Genomic DNA, 16,905 nt, shown 5'->3' with positions numbered 1-16,905 from the left:
TGTAATAGATGTAGCCACTCATTAGTGAAACATGTATTGACCTTTGTGTATTTAGAAGCCAGACAAGGCCATGAAATCTGACATCTGGCCTTGTTTGGGGCTGTATGGTCAAAGTCAGCTCCCTTGGTTCCTCCTTGAGCCCTGGCCAGGCTTTGGGAGGGATGCAAGAGGAGGATGAAAGCAGATGTTGCCACACTAGCAGTGCTGTCAGTTTGTTCATTCAGCACTGTCAGAGCTGGGCCCTCTCCCAGCGGGGTTGGAGCCTCACCTGGGGCTGGAGGCACCTGCAGGAATTCCCAGTGCCCAGGAGTGGCTCTGCAGCCCTTGGCTGTGACAGCTTCCCCAGCTGCTGTGTGGGTCTGGGGGATGGTAAAGGCTGAGGGTAAATGCTGCTGGATCTTTCTTAATCACTGCTGCAATCTGTGGTGGGGATTGTTGGGTGCATTGCTGAGCTGCTCCTTTTGTGATTCTTTGCTGCTCTGAACTGCAGGAAATGACACTGATTCCTTCAGTTGGAGTCTGTGTCTTTGGTGCTGACTTTGCCCACTGGTAAAACAAAACTGGCACAGTCTGGCCAGATCCCAACAAAATGTCACTTGTTCAGTGTAAATGTGAGGAATCAGTCCCATCAGAAATTCCCAGATGGGAAGCCCTTCCCTGGAGTTCCCTGGCTCTGGAGTGGGCTGAGGTTGGATCCCTGTGTGAGCAGTGGGGCAGTCGGGTAAAAGAAGCTGCACCCCTGGGTGTCTTCAAATGCATCCAAAAATTGCAAATGAAAAAGGAAAAGACCTTGTGGGTTTGGGCAGACAAAGATGAATTTGCTGAGAGCACATAGGAAACAGCACCTTCAGGAGGAGCAATTATTTTTGGAATGCTCCCACATGGAGCAACAGAAGAAAGTTTTAATCTTGAGCTCAGATGCACTTGTGCAAGTGAAATATCAATATAATAAATAAGTATATACGTATTTATAGGATAATAAGACCTTCATGTTTATATTTATAGATTTTTATAGATATATATTTCTATATCTAGATATCTATATCTACATTTCTATATCAATATGTACATGTAAAATAAGAATAATGTGAAATATTGACAATAATAATGTGAAATGCTGACAATACTAATTTGGTATCTTTGGCTGTTCAGGGATGTAACACTAAATACCCTACAGAACAGAATTGGCCAGGACCCTCATGTCAGTAGTCAACTTTGTGAGATTGTATACAACGGAAAAAGGAGAAAGAGATGAAATTGGCTATTTTTACAGGGTGTGCTGATACTGTGATGCAGAGTGCTTTGTCTGTTCCTGTGAAAAATACAGTGATTAAGCCTGCAGGGTTTTTCATGTACTAGACTATGCACAAGCTGCAGGATTGGTTGAAAGGGTGAAGGGGTCGTTAAAAGAACAGTTGGAAAAATGAGGAGATGGGAACCTTTGCCCATTGAGAACCCATCTCCCAGATGTGCTCCATGCCCTTCACAATGGCCCATTGGGGAAATGGAAACCCCCTGCCTGTGCAGGGCTGCCCCCAGTTTGCAAATCCAGCCATGGGCAGTGAGACTTGGGCTGCCTGGGAAACTGTTCTGGCTGTGATGGCCCCTGGCAGGGCCAGCCCAGAGGCTGCAGGGCTGGGCCTTCATGCATTGGAATTCATTAGGATAAATTCCAAGCAAATGAGAGCTATCAGTTCTGAAACAGGAATTCAGATTCCTCCAGGACACTTTGCTTTGGTAACTGCTCCCTTGGAGCTTGGCCTTGCAAAGTGTTCCTGTCATGGCAGGAGGAATTGATGCAGAATATCCAGGAGAAATTGCAGTAATTCTGTTAAACAATAATGAACAAGATTGGATTATTCAACCCTGTGACAGGCTAGCACAATTACTGATTTTGGAATTTTGAGAACGATTGTGAAAAAAGGAGATCCATGTCCAGTCACCAACATTTGTGGAGATAAAGGGTTTGGATCCAGCAGCCCTAATAATGGAGCCAGAGTGTGGGTCCCGAGGCCAAAAGGCCCTCCCGAGGCAGCTGAAGGAGCAGCTCCTGGGAAAGACAACTCTGAGTCCTGGAACCTGGGCAGCAACAATGGGTATGTGTCCCTGCAGCCAAGGATTCTGTGTGAGAACAAGTAGATCTGACAGGGTATTGTTTTACACATCCTGCCACACCAGATCTCCCTGTTTGCCCCAAGGGCCCCTTTGGAACATGCTCTGATCCACGGGGCTCCATGTGAAGGCTGCTGTGACACTGAGGGACTTGCACAGGAATTCCATCCAGGAGCCTGGGTGCCCCTCAGGGACTGGGACCCAGCCCCTTCCAGCCAGAGGGGAAAGGGCCCCCCAAGCCTTGTTAGCCACAGACAGCATGGTAAAGCTGAACAGCAAAGGGCCTCGGGGCATTATTCTGGAATTAAAAAGGTGCCAGCTCCATGGACAACAGAATTCTTGTTCCTAATTGGAATGAGATTGAGAAAAAAAAATGAAGAACAGTGTCACTAAAGTACTACTGATGTCTGTAAGGTGCACCTTGATAGTCAGCCAGAATCTTTTTCTGCCACAAACACCTCTAGTGTTTCACCAAGGGGTTAATAATCAAAATGTAATGATGGGTTATGATGGATTGCTGCGCTTCTTTTGTAATTCTTTGCTAATGATGATGTGCTTTGCTGAGCTTATCCTTTTGTAAATCTTTGCAGCTGTGCATGATATAAATGACACAATTCCTTAAGTTGGTGTCTGTGTCTTTGGTAGCGCCCCTGCCCACTGGTGAAACAGGGCCTAGGTGTTACCTGGGAAGGCAAAAGCCCTCCCTCCAAAATTTCCCCCTTCACACAATAAGCATGATGTGCAGTAGTCTGGGCTATGCCCGGGGTCAGTTGGGGTCCCCTGTCCTGGCTGTGTCCCCTGCCCAGCTCCCCCGCAGCCCCAGCCCCTCTCCAGCGTGGCTGGACAAGGGGCAGGACAGGCCTTGGCTGTGCTGCAGCTCAGCAAGAACAAAACCATCTCTGCGTGCCCAGCCCTGTGCTCAGCACCCGGCCCAGCAGTGTCTCAGTGCCAGGGGCTGTGCCCTCAGTGCCTGCCAGGGGTTTCCATGGCAACTGCCAGGCCAGGTGACCCAGGTGTCCCCCCAGTGCCGGTTGCCATGGAAACAGTGCCCAGCCCCGCCCCTTTCTGTCTGGCTGACCTGGCCTTTGGCCCTGGCAGTGCCGGTGGCTGCTGGTTCCTGGTGCCTGAGCGGCCAGCGCGGCACAGGGCAGGTGGCCATGGCACAGCCCCCAGCAAGGGATCCCCTCTGGCTCTGGGCACTGACACCAGCCCTGAGCAAGGGCCCAGGGCAGCTTCCCATGGCCACCAACCATCACAATGGGGCCGGGCATTGGTTGCCATGGCACCAAACCAAGGAACGGGTCCCCGTGGCCGTTGCCATGGCACCTGGTAGCACCAACGAGTGTCACTGGAATTGTACCTGGAGCAGCCCTGGCACCGCTTTGTCCTGAGGGTTGCCATGGCAGCTGAGGACAGACACAGCTGGGGCTCTGCAAGGTCCCTGGGGCAGACGGGAAGGAGCAGCAGAGCAGGGGCTGATCCATCCCCAGTGCGCTGCACAGCCCAGGGCAGCGTCCCAGAGCGTCCTCATGCAGCTGCCAACAACATCCCCCCTCTGCAGCCCTGGCCTCTGCCCCAGCTCACACAGGTGCCCCATCCTTGCAGGCACACACACGGCAGCACTGGCTCAGCAGCCCCTGTTTGCATTGCACACAGCAGGGGGAGCACCCCCATGCTGTTGGTGTGGGGACATGAACCTGAGGGAGCACAAATGCCATCAGCCCCTGGGGCCAGCAAGGGCTGGGAGACACCAGGGAAACCACTCAGCTTTGTCCTGGCCTCTGCAGTCAGCCAGAAAGTTTGTTCCCATCAGCTGGGAGTTTCCTGTCCCACTGCAGACGCTGTTGCTCAGAGCCAGGGCTGCCTGGCAGCCACCCCCAAACTGCCCTGAGCATTTCCTCTGCTTCACCTTTGCTTTCTTTACTCTTCCTGATACAAATTTCTTCTAATTCCCCACCCCAGGGAACCCAGAACTAGTCACAGCACTTGAGGTGCTGCCCAACCAGTGCCCAGCACTGGGAAAGAATCCCTGCCCTGCTCCTGCTGGCCACACCATTCCTGAGCCAGCCCAGGAGCCATTGGCCTTCTTGCCCACCTGGGTACACTGCTGGCTCATGTCCAGCCTGCTGTCCATCAGTCCCTGAAGGTCCCTTTCTGCCTGGCTGCTCTCCAGCCACTCTGTCCCCAGCCTGTACTGCTGCAGGGGTTGTTGTGGCCAAAGTGCAGGACCCGGCACTTGGGCTTGTTAAACCTCACCTTGTTGGATTTGGGCCCTGGATCCAGCCTGTCCAGGGCCCTCTGCAGAGCCCTCCTACCCTCCATCAGATCCACACTCACACCCAGTTTGGTGTCATCTGCAGATTTGCTGATGTTGGGCACAATCCCCTCATCCAGACCATTCCATGCAGACATTGAAATCCACGTTGGCTGGCTCTGACCCCTCGGCCATCCTGTGGGTGCCCTGTGATGGCACTCAAGGTGATCTGTTCCATAACCTTGCCGGGCACCCAGGTCAGGCTGACAGGCCTGGAGTTCCCCAGATCCTCCTTCCAGCCCTTCTTGGGGATGGGCTCACACTGGCACCTCCAGTGCTCTGGGCCCTCCCTGCTGAGCCAGGACTGATGGTAAATGATGGAGAGCAGCTTGGGGAGCTCATCCACCAGCTCCCACATCCCCCTGGGATGGATCCCATCTACTCCCAGAGACACCTGTGAGCATCTGAGTGGCTCAGCAGGTCCCCAGCTGCTTCCTTCTGGACTACAGGGGGCTGTTCTGCTCCCTGTGCCCATCCACCAGCTGAGGAGAACACTTTTCTTGAGGACAATTTGACTTATTCTTGAAAACTGAGGCAAAGAAGGGGTTAAGTACCTCAGCCTTTCCCTCATATTTGGTAACCACATCTCCCCTAATAATGAATGGAGATTGTCCTTGTACCTTGTTTTGCCATTAATGTACTTGTAGAAACATTTTTATTATTCTTCACAGATGTGGCCTGGTTAAGTCTTAAGCTTTCACCTCTCTAATCTTCATTTTGCATGAGCTAACAACATCCTTAAACATATCCTGAGATACCTACCTCTCTGTCCGAAGGAGATGTACATTCTGTTTTGCCCCAAGTTCCTGCAAAAGGCTCATCACATACAGAACGTCGCCTGTTGGCTAAAGTATGCCTCAGAGGAGGAAAATACAAGAGTCTATAAAGTAAAAGAGGGAAAGCAATCTAGTAAAGTAAAAGAAGAAGAGGCTGAGAAGGCTGACAAAAACTGGGATCCCCTTGACCACTTACTTCCTCCTACCCTTGCAGTACCTCAAATCCTTCCTCCAATTCCTCTTGCTGTGGAACCAATTCCTTCTCCTCTCCCAGCTGTCATTCCTTTACCACCTCCTAACCCAGTTATACCTCCACCACCTTCCCCTCTACCCTCTCCTTACTCTCTTTACCCTTCACTACCATCCCCTTACCTCAACCATCTCATGCACCCCTAATTCACCAGCAGGTTCCGGCTCTGCCTCCCCCACCACAAATGAGAAGCCAAACAACATCTCAGAATCTCATGCGCAAGAGTGAAGTTAACCAGTCAGTCTCCACAGCTGATGTTGTAACACCCGGTCCAAAGTGGGTAAAGTAGAAAAATTGTTCCCCCTCAGAGAAGTTCCCATGTGCAGGGTAGCCAGTGAGATTGGATTTGTAAATGCTCCCTTGACTGCATCCAAATTTAGAAATTTTAAGAAAGAATTGCAAAATTTAGTGGAAGACCCAGCAGGAATAGCAAATCAAATTAATCCATTTTTAGCCCCCAATATTTATACATGGGGAGAATTGAACTCCACCTTTAACATCCTATTTTCCCCAGAAAAGACTCGATTAATAAGAACTGCAGGAATGAAAATTTGGGAGGGAGAAAACCAACGCAGGCCCCCAGGTGGCAAAAAAATGCCTTTAGTGGAGCCTAGCTGGGACTGTAATCAAGAAGAGGGGAGAAGGAACATGAGAGATCACAGGTCCCTGATGACCAGAGGGATAAAAGAATCAGTCCCTAGAGGGAGTAATACCAGGTTAGCGTTTGACGGCACCCAGGAAAAAGGTGAGTCCCCAGCACCATGGCTTAATAGGCTAAAGCAAAACTTCCAGATTTATTCTAATGTTGACCTAGACAGCCCAGAAGGCCAATCTTGGGTTCCCTGCAGTCGGGGATGACCCCAAGAATCCTTTTTTCTCAGCCTGATGTTTCCAAGAAGGAGTCTGAATTCTTCGGCTCTGGTTTCCAAGGTTGTTTATTGTTTCTTATCTATAACATTTTTTCTCTGGCCTGCCAAGATGTTTTTAGCAGGTCAGACAGAGGCACACTCCCCATCCCAGGGCTGGTGTCTACATTTTATACTATGAACTACGTGTAATTTATTTATCATTATTTCCCAATATCTATCACCTATGTTAGACAGTCTACTTCTACTCTAAACCAATCCTAAAATGCCACCATCACCAAGAACATGGAGACTAAGAAGAAGAAGGAAGAAGAATAGGACAACACCCAAGTCCCTCCATCTTGCCTCCTAGACCTCTATATAAAAATCCCCAAAATACCATTTTATACCCTGTGACAGATTCATTGTCATTCTACTTAAATTTTGTGACTTATATTCTTCATACAAGGGTGGTAATTTGCTCCATGGGTTAAGATCAAAATCCCAGGCGTCTTTGGCTCCCTGCCAGGACTCCCCAGCCCCCTGCCAGGGATCCCCAGCCCCCTGCCAGGGGCACATGTCCTCCAGGGCACCCAGAGGTGTGTCCTGGGTTCCAACAGGCCAAGTCCTTCTCAAGGTACAATTTGTCACTACATCCTGGCAAGATATCAGATGAAAGTTAGAAAGAATAGAGGACTGGCAGGAAAAAAGTATTAATGAACTGCTGTGAGAAGCCATAAGAGTATATATAGGAAGAGAAGAAGAAAAGACAAAAAATAAAAATTAAAATTATGGCAGCCATAGCCAGAGAAAGTGTGGGAGCCAACAAATACAGGCCAGTAGAACCACTTAGAAGAGACAAAGGTTTTATTGGACCAAAAGGGGCGAGGGCTCTACTCAGTGACAAATATTGTTATTACTGTGGAGAGAAAGGACACCTAAAGAGAAATTGTAAGAAACTTCCAATTAGATGAAGCCATAGCCTGGGAGCAAGAAACTCTAGAGAAAAACTTAAGAAGAAATGAGAAGTATGCGGAATAGGTTCTATGCCGTGGAGAATGTAATGAATCATCTAGAAGAGCCCTTTGTAAATTTCTAGATTGGTCCCCAGATTGATGAATTTGAATTTTTAGTTGATACCAGAGCAGACAAGTCATGTGTGACTAAAATACCAACAGGAATCACAGTTGGTAAAAAGGTCTGCAAAGTACAAGGGGCCAAAGGAGAACCATTTGAGGCCCAGATTATAGAAGATGTAGAAATTAGAGGAAATTCAAGAGAGTGTCGAGCTAAGTTCATTTACATCCCCAAGTTAGGTTGTAATTTATTAGGACATGATTTACAAATCAAATTGAGAACTGGAGTAATGCCAAAAGAAGGAAAAATGGTAGTACAAATAATGGTCTTAACAAAGGGAGACATAGATGAAATCAACCCAAATGTGTGGGCAGAGGAGGGAAAATTGGTTGTTTGAATAGTTCACCAATAGAAGTAGAGCTGCAGAAAGACATCTCCCCCATTCAGGTAAGACAGTATCCAATTTCCCCAGAGGGAAAGCAAGGACCAGCCCCAGTAACTGACCAGCTATTAAAGGAAGGATTTTAGAACCATGCATGTCTCCACATAATACTCCCATACTAGCGTTGAGAAAAGCTGATGGAAGGTATCAATTACTACAAGATTCAAGAGAAGTTAATAAAAGAACGGTTGCGAGACACCCGGTAATACAAAACCCGTATACATCGTTTTAAGCCAAGTACCTGAGGAGCATGCATGGGTCTCTGTCATGGATTTAAAGGATGACTTCTGGGCATGTCCCCTGGCTGAAGAGTGCCAGAACTGGTTTGCCTTTGAATGGGAGGACATTTAAAAGAAAAGAAAATAGCAACGAAGGTGGACACATTTTCCCTAGGGGTTTAAAGAACCCCCAACCTCTTTGGCAAGCTTTAGAAGAAGTCCTAGAACACTTTAAACCTGAGAATGGGGTGCCTATTTTACAATATATTGATGATTTACTTGTATCTGGGTGAGAACAAGACAAAGTTAGAAGTTCTAACATACTAGCATCTAAATTTCTTAGGGCAAAAAAGGCCTAAAAGTATCACAAAAGAAACTGCAATTTGTGGAACAAGAAGTAACATATCTAGGACATATAATGGGCCAAGGGTATAAAAGGTCAAGCCCCAAGAGAATTTTGGGAATTCCTTCCATCCCTGCCCCAAAGACCAAAAGAGACGTTAGAAAATTACTAGGTTTGTTTGGGTGTTGCAGATTATGGCTTGATCAGTATACTAAAAGTGTTAAATTTCCATATGACAAATTGATAGACTCAGAGCCTGTAACCTGGACCTCAAATGACGAGGAACAGCTTCGGAATCTGAAAACTAAATTGTCTTCTGCCCCTGTACTGAGCCTACCAGACCTTATAAAGAACTTTGACCTATTGGTAAACGTGGAAGAGGGGACAGCTTGCGGAGTCCTTACACAGGACTGGGGAGGATTCAGGAAGCGGTCGCATCTCTCTCCAAGTTACCAGATCCAGTAGCCAGAGGGTGGCCAGCCTGTGTGCAAGCGATAGCAGCAACAGCCACCCCAATAGAAGACACACAGAAACTAACCTGAAAGGGGAAGATCCGGGTTCATACCCCACATGATGTAAAAGCTGTTTTAAGTCACAAGGTCCCTCAGTGGCTAACCGAAGCCAAAATACTAAACCATGAAGTCATCCTAATAAGTACCAAGGGCCTCGAATTAGTCACTTCAAAATGTTTAAATCCAGCCCAGTTCCTCACGGGAGAGCTGTAAACAGACCTCGATCATGATTGTTTAGAAATTATTGAAATGCAGACTAAAGTGAGAGAAGATTTAGAAGATGAGCCCTTCCCATATGGGAGAATTTTATTTACAGGTGGATCATCACAAATGGTAGCCACTAAACAGGTCTCAGGGTGTTCAATCATAAATGGGCAGAACATGCAAGTTGAGGAAATGGGAAAGCTACCCTCAAATTGGCGTGCCCGGTGCTGTGAAATCTGTGCCCTGAAGAGAGGGCTAGATTTACTAGAAAAAGATAAAGGAACAATCTATACCGATTCCCAGTACGCATTCGGAATTGTCCATACATTTGGAAAAATATGGGAAGAATGGGGGTACATAAATTCTAAAGGCAAAAATTTAATACATTAAGAGCTAGGAAAATTAGTACTAGAGTTCCTACGGAAACCAATAGAGATAGCCAAAGGTCACATAGAAGGACATCAAAAAGGGGACACCCTTGAAATAAAGGGAAATCATTTAGCTGATCAAGTAGCAAAAGAAGTAGCCTTGGACCAAGGTAGACCAATTAAAATTCTTAAGATAGAAGGAACACCTAGTAGAGAAAGAAAAGAGGAAAGACATCTTTGACGAGAAAGAATTAAGAGAGTTAGAAAAGATGAGAGGACAGCAAAAAGAAAATGGAGAATGGTGGACCCCTGATGGATGGCAAATTTTAAATAAAGGCTCCAGCCCGAAAGGTGATGATGGAGTTACACGAGTTGATCCATTGGGGAATACAAGGATTATGTGACCACTTTCCAAGGGATCAAATGTGCATGGGAGTACGTACCATAAGAAAGGCAGTTACCAGGGGATGTTTAACTTGCCAACAAATTAATCAGAAATTAATGAGAAGAGTACTGTCTGATCTGGGGGAAGAGAGTTGTCTTTGCGGCCGTTCCAAAGCGTGCAGGTAGACATCACAGAAATGTCCCCTGTCCAGGGACACAGACACCTATTAGTGACCGTGGATCACCTCACCCATTGGGTAGAGGCGTTCCTGACCAAAACAGAGACAGCCCAAGCAGCCACAAAAGCAATCCTAGAAAACATCATTCCCCAATATGGGTTCATAAATAATGTTGATTCTGACCGAGGTCCACATTTTGCTGCCCAAGACTTAAAACAAGTTGTTGAAGCCCTGGGAATGAAATGGAGGTTGCACAACCCATTGGCATCCCCAGAGCTCCAGAAGAGTAGAAAGGATGAATAAAACCATCAAAAACGCGTTAACTAAATTAGTTACAGAAAGCCAGATGAATTGGCTTAAATGTCTACCCTTAGCACTGTTACAAATTAGAACAAGGCCTCAAACAGGTATAAGAGTCTCACCTTATGAAATTATGTTTGGACTCCCCTTCTTGACAACCCCGTATAGCACGGGAATCTATCCAGAAGGAGAGACAGCCACCCAAAAATAGGTAAAGGCCATAGGAAGGAGTTCAAAGATCTTAGGAAAAAGGGTTTTCTCCCTCAAACCTCTCCCTTAGACACTAAGGGACATAACACCAATCCAGGGGACTGGGTGTTAGTTAAATCATGGAACTCTGCACCTTTAACCTCTAAGTTTGAAGGCCCTTTTCAGGTCCTACTCACCACCAATACAGCCATACGACCCAAGAGAAGGGGTGGACACATATAACCCAGCTTAAAGGACCTGTACCACCTCCCACTGAAGAATCAAAACCAGCCACATCCCCTACTAAGTCTTCTAATGAATGGATTTGACTAATCACTCAGACAATCTAAAGCTAACCCTCCAGAGGAGACCTAAAGACTACTGGAGACTGTCTATAGTCAAAAACTTGTTAAGAACTGTTTAAATAATCAAAACTTGTTAAGAACTGTTAAAAATTGCAGTTAATGTTATTTATATTTTACTTTTGAGTTTGAAAAGTAGATACTTTCCTGTTGCATGTATTATAAGTTAGTGTTTATTAATGAATGTACAGTTTTTAGTTTGTGTTGGAGCCTTTATTTGTTTTGGTGTATATTGTGATTTTGTAGGATTAGGCATAAGAGTAAATACCTCGTTATTTGTTTGGAGTATTTTTTCTATAATTTTGGATACCGATAATTCTTAAAGTCATCTGACCATTGAGTTCAAGGTTTTTAGGTCATGTTTTTGTGTGAAAAAGTTTAAATACCCCAGTTAACTCCAATCTTAGTGTACAAAGCAATCTCCTATAAAACATCCATCAGGGCAAGAATAAATTAGTAAAGAAAAGTGAAATGTGTTGACACTGAGAGAATAAAAACTCTGTACTAAAACCAACGAGCTCTTCTGTAGGAGAAAAGCATAACCAGGAGGCAAGGCTGGGTGAGTCTACATTCCACCTAAAAACAGCCACTCCAATCACTGGGTGCAGCTCAGTAGTTGTAGAGTTTAGGGGAATGCCTCATACCAGACTCCTGGGAATGCTCTTACTGATCTTACTGGTTAACATCACGCTGGGAAGTCAGAAGAGCCCATGTGCTAAATGTTACTACCTCCTTTACAGAGGGGAAGAAACCGGATCTTTAATACGAGTGCATACATATTTAAACTTAAACTGCGCCAACCTTCCTCTGTTAGCAACCTGTCTAGGGGAAGGGAAGACTTACTGGATTTCACAAAATACAGCCACTTAGCAGCAAGGACTGCCTGGGGAGTGTCCTATAGGAGATGCTTGGCTTTGCTTTGAACATAAGTCCAGTCAAAGAGGCACAGCAGACTTAATAAAAGAGAAAGAAGTAACAACATCAGTAAATGAGAAAGAAGACCTAGAAACATCTTGGGGGAAAAACTTGTTCATAGATTTAGTGGAAAAGATCAGGGAAGAGTTACATTTAACTAATTGCTGGATCTGTGGAAATACACAAATGGCCAAAGTCTGGCCTTGGGAAAGGAATCAGCTTAAGACCAATAGAAATCTTAAAATGGACAAAAACAAGACAAAAAGTACCAGCTATTGGACAAAGAGGAAAAGAATGCTGGGAATTAAAGTCTAAAATAATTGGAGAAGAGCAGTGTATATCAAGGAAAGGGAAAATGTATAAATTTATAAAACCCCAGTAGGAGAAATGTCATGTAAGAGATATTTAAAAATAAAACATCCAGTAGCTGGGGAGGTTCCTAGAGAACCCAATAAACACTGGAAGTATTATTAATTATTTATATACTGGAAGTATTATTTATTATTTATATACTGGAAGTAGTATTTACTAAATTAGAAATAATAAAATTATTTGTTTATTAGAATATTATTTATTAAATAATAATAAGTAATATTACCTTATTAAAACAATGACTATTTTAATTGTAAAAAATAATAATATTTTATATTACACATATATATTAATAAAATATATTATCAATAATTAATATAATATATTATATAATTTATATAATATCAATTAATTAATATTATATTAATGTATATTATAATATTATTATAATATCTATTATTATAATATTGAAATAATAATTAATAGTATAAAATTAAAATATATAATTATTAATAATGAATGTAATATATATTATATGCTATATAATATTTTATAGTGTAATATAATACAACAAATAATAAATAATATAAAATATAAAACATAAACTATAAAATATATATTATATATTATATATTATATATTATATATTATATATTATATATTATATATTATATATTATATATTATATATTATATATTATATATTATATATTACATATTACATATTATATATTATATATTATGTTATATATTATTTATTATAAATTATTTATCATGGTAATATAATATATTATATATAATATAATATTTAGAAATATAGTATATATGATATTGTAATTTATTTTCTATATTATGTTATTATTTTCTATATTATTATTATTATTATTATTATTATTATTATTATTATTATTATTATTATTATTATTATTATTATTATTTTTAAAAGAATAGATACTGAAAATCCATTGGGAAGAAAGAAACGGTGTGTCCCTACCAAGAAGGAAAAGGAATAAATCAAGGAATAAATCAAGGAACAAATCAAGGAATAAATCAAGGAATAAACCCATTCTGGGAAGTGAGAGAAATATCCAAATACTGGGAATTTCCAATGACTCTCAGTGATGCTTCCGGGAAAGCTCCAGAAAACCGGGTTTGGATATGTGGGAATGTGGCTTACACTGAATTACCCAGGGAGTGGAGCAGCACTTGCACTATCAGAATTATTAAACTGTCATTTTTCTTACTCCCAAAAGAGTCTGGATTGAACCAAGGGGTCCCAGTATGTGATGATTTGAACAAATCTAGCTGACCAAAAAGAAACTTAATTGAAATTGGAGGAACACAGACACGGAAAAACACAGTATGGAACACCCAGGAAATAATTTGCACTCATGGATCGGCGACCTGGGCTCAAGATGGGTCCTGGGGACACTGAATCCCAATTTATACGGGGTTAAATCAGATTCTGAGATAACAGGCAGTACTCGAGATGGTATCGAACCGAGCCTCTCTAGCTTTAGACCACATAAATGACCAACTATCCCAGACTAGAACTGTGGTGTATCAAAGCAGACTAGCAGTAGATTATTTATTGTTTGTGGAAAATTTAACTCCCCCAGTGCTGCTTAGAAATGGATGACTGCAGTGAAGTCATTAGAAATATCTCAAAGGAAATCCAGAAGTTATGTGGGAACACAAGAGTGGACCCCTACATTCGATACCAGCTGGTGGGACAATTTCTGGTCATTAAAAGGAAACTGGTGGGAAAAACCAGCCTTTTTCATCTTATGTGAAATTGCTGGTTTGATCCTCCTACCTTGCATGCTCCCCTGTATAATCCGAGTTGTAACATCTGCTGTACAAGCAAGTGTAATGATACCAAAAGAGCTTAATAAAAAAGAAGTGAAAGTAATCATGATAATGAATGACCAAGAACATCAAGATGCCAAGCAAATTCACAACCAATTTTAAAAATTTTACTTTCAAGAAGTATTTGCTAATTGATGCATGCTTGAGCCCAATTGAACAATTAGAGGGGGAAATGGTAGAGAATACATTGTTAAGGGAGTTGATATAAAGTTCATTGTTAAAGGAGTTAATATAAAGTTCCAATGTTAATTATAGATTGTTTGTTGAGTGTTTAATAGTTATGTCAAGTTCCAATATTAGGTAAAGGATTTATAATTATGTAAATCCCCTCACTGTCAGGTGTCACCCCCACTGCTCCTGTTAGCGTTCAGAAGCACACAATCACGAGAATGATTCTATGCAGGTGCATTTATTGAAGAGCTCTGGGTGTCAGGGGTACAAACACAAATATGTCTCCGACATGCATTCATGGTGAACATGTTTTTATATTCTATCATTATATAACTTTCATGTTAATTATTAAACTTATATTGTTCTATTGTATACATAGATTTCATCCAAGCATAGGCTCCTCGTGGCTCCCCTTTAAATTTCTGAAATAGTTTCTCATGATTCTTTGTATGATTATACAATAATTATATTTAATTATTAGACAATCATCACATCTAACAATTACATCATTTATCATATACTGCTTACGCAGGTGCAATTTCACATGATCTGGCAAACACAAATTCTAACGATTTCAGAGTCTATTTTAAACATTTTCCAGGGCCCCACTAAGTCTAGCTTCTTTCTAATTCCCCAAATTTCATGATTTTAAAACCTTTTACTGTCACTCCCACTCATCTAAGATGGCGAACCACCTGACACCATAAAGAAGAGGATTATGTCATAATAACCAAATATGAAAATGCCATTAGACCTAGCAGAAAAGAATGACCTAACGAAAACCCCTAGAACAACAAGCCACCATGCAAATGAAGAATTAAAATAACACCTCTAACCAAAGAAAACATAACCATGGTCAGAGCTTTTGCCTTCGTCACCCTAACCAGAACAGGCCAAGAGCAGTACAGGGACCATGGACCTGAAACCAGCAGTGCCTACCCAGAGACTCTTGAAAGGAGAGAAAACCCAGCCAAGCCAGGCCTTGCTCAGCATTGCAGTTCCCTGCCCAGAGCCTTGGGCTCCCTGCAATCCTGCCCTCAAGGATCTGCTCTCACCAGGCCCTGGGCAGCCTTTGGCACTCCCTGCCCTCCCTGGGGCCCAGCCATGCTCCAAGGCACTTGGAGTTTTGCTGCTGACTCCTTGAGCAGCTTCTCCATCCTTCCCTGCGTGTCTGAGGCTCCTGGAGCCAGCCCTAAATCCAGCGTGGGGCTGATTAAAATACAGAAAGCCCTCAGGAGCTCTTTGTCTCCCTTCCATTGTCATCCAGTCTCCAGGGCATGTGCAGGGATTGGAGTCAGTTTGGAGTTCTCTTCAGGAGGGAGATTCCAAAGTGCACATCAGGATATTTGGTTTTAGTCAAGGAAATATTTTTTTATTTTTATTTCAGAGAAGAAGGGACAGAAGGATTCCTCAGGTGATCTTGATGCTGAATGTCTCCTTAGGAGGTCTGGGCAGGGAGAAGAATGAGCCCCTTGCAGGCTGAGCCTGTTTGGACAAGCTGTTCCTCACCCCAAACCTCACCATATCTCACATCACAAAACATGAAAAAAAATTAAGCATTTTTCCTTCTAAATAAAATTTAATTAAGTAACAAAATTATATTTATATTATTCTAGTTATGATAGTATTATTCAATATTTTACTACCTAATTTTTATATTTATATTTAAAAATCAATGCTATTTTAGCAACCAAAAAAATTATTTCTCATTAGTTCAAAGTAAACACAATACGGTTCATTAATTAATTAAGCTTTATTGGCTATTTATTTCTTCCTCTTTATGGTAACTAATAATATTTGTAGTCCTTTTGGCACCATTTTTATAAACTTTTTCTCCAATAGGGTCAAGGGGCGGCACTTTGGGGTCCATGGAGACATTTCTGGGGCCCTTTTGGGGGAGTTTTGGTTCTGCAGAGGGAATTCAGGGAGAACTTGAGGGTCTGGAGGACACTCTGGGGAGCCGGGTGGGCACTTGGAGGGGCACTCAGGGATTCTGAGGGACAGTCCGGGGCGCGGGGCAGCACTTGGGGGTCCAGGAGGGCCCTTGGAGGTCAGGGAGGGGAATTTGGGGCTCCTCGGGATCCGGGCGGGCCCTTGGGGGACTCCAACGGGGCACTCAGGGGAGCAGGGGGTGATGGGAATTGTAAGCGCGGGTATCGAAGGGTTAAACGGGGTCGCGGAGCATCACGGGAGTTCTAAGGGCAGCTGCAATGGCTCTCGGTGAGGTGCGGAGCATCATGGGAGCTGTAGTCCCGAAAGTGGTTAAAACACGATGTTTGGGGATCCGGGAAGGCTCTTGGGGCACACTTTTGTGTCCAAGCCACGACTTGACGACCTCGGGGGAACTTAAATGGTTTGGGAGCACTTGCAAGGATCTCTGGGTGTTCCAACCGGGCTCCTTAGAGCTCGGGACACGGCAGTATTTTTTGGCGCGGGACAGTTCTGAGGGGCTCTGGGGCCGCGGGAGATGAGAGGAGATGAATTCCCAGAAGTGGCTGTACCGGGCATCTGTGGGGTTGGGAGCACTCAGGGGATCCGGGGACGCTTTTGTCCGGAATGGGCGCTGAGGGGGCACTGAAGGATACTGGAGGGTCTGGCGGACACTTAGGGAACAGATGGGGGCGGATCCCGGGGTTCTGTGGAGCGCGGGGCCTGACGGGCTTGTAGTCCCGGCTGCAATCGTGCTATACCCGGCCGCGGTGCATGATGGGAGTTGTAGTCAAAAATAAAAGATGGCGTCCATCGAGGTACCGCCCCCAGGCCC

Source organism: Melospiza georgiana, unplaced genomic scaffold (genome assembly GCF_028018845.1).
Source record: "Melospiza georgiana isolate bMelGeo1 unplaced genomic scaffold, bMelGeo1.pri scaffold_29, whole genome shotgun sequence".
Classification (NCBI taxonomy): Eukaryota; Metazoa; Chordata; class Aves; order Passeriformes; family Passerellidae; genus Melospiza; species Melospiza georgiana.
The sequence above is the reverse complement of the archived record's forward strand: the minus strand, read 5'-3'. Positions refer to the sequence as shown.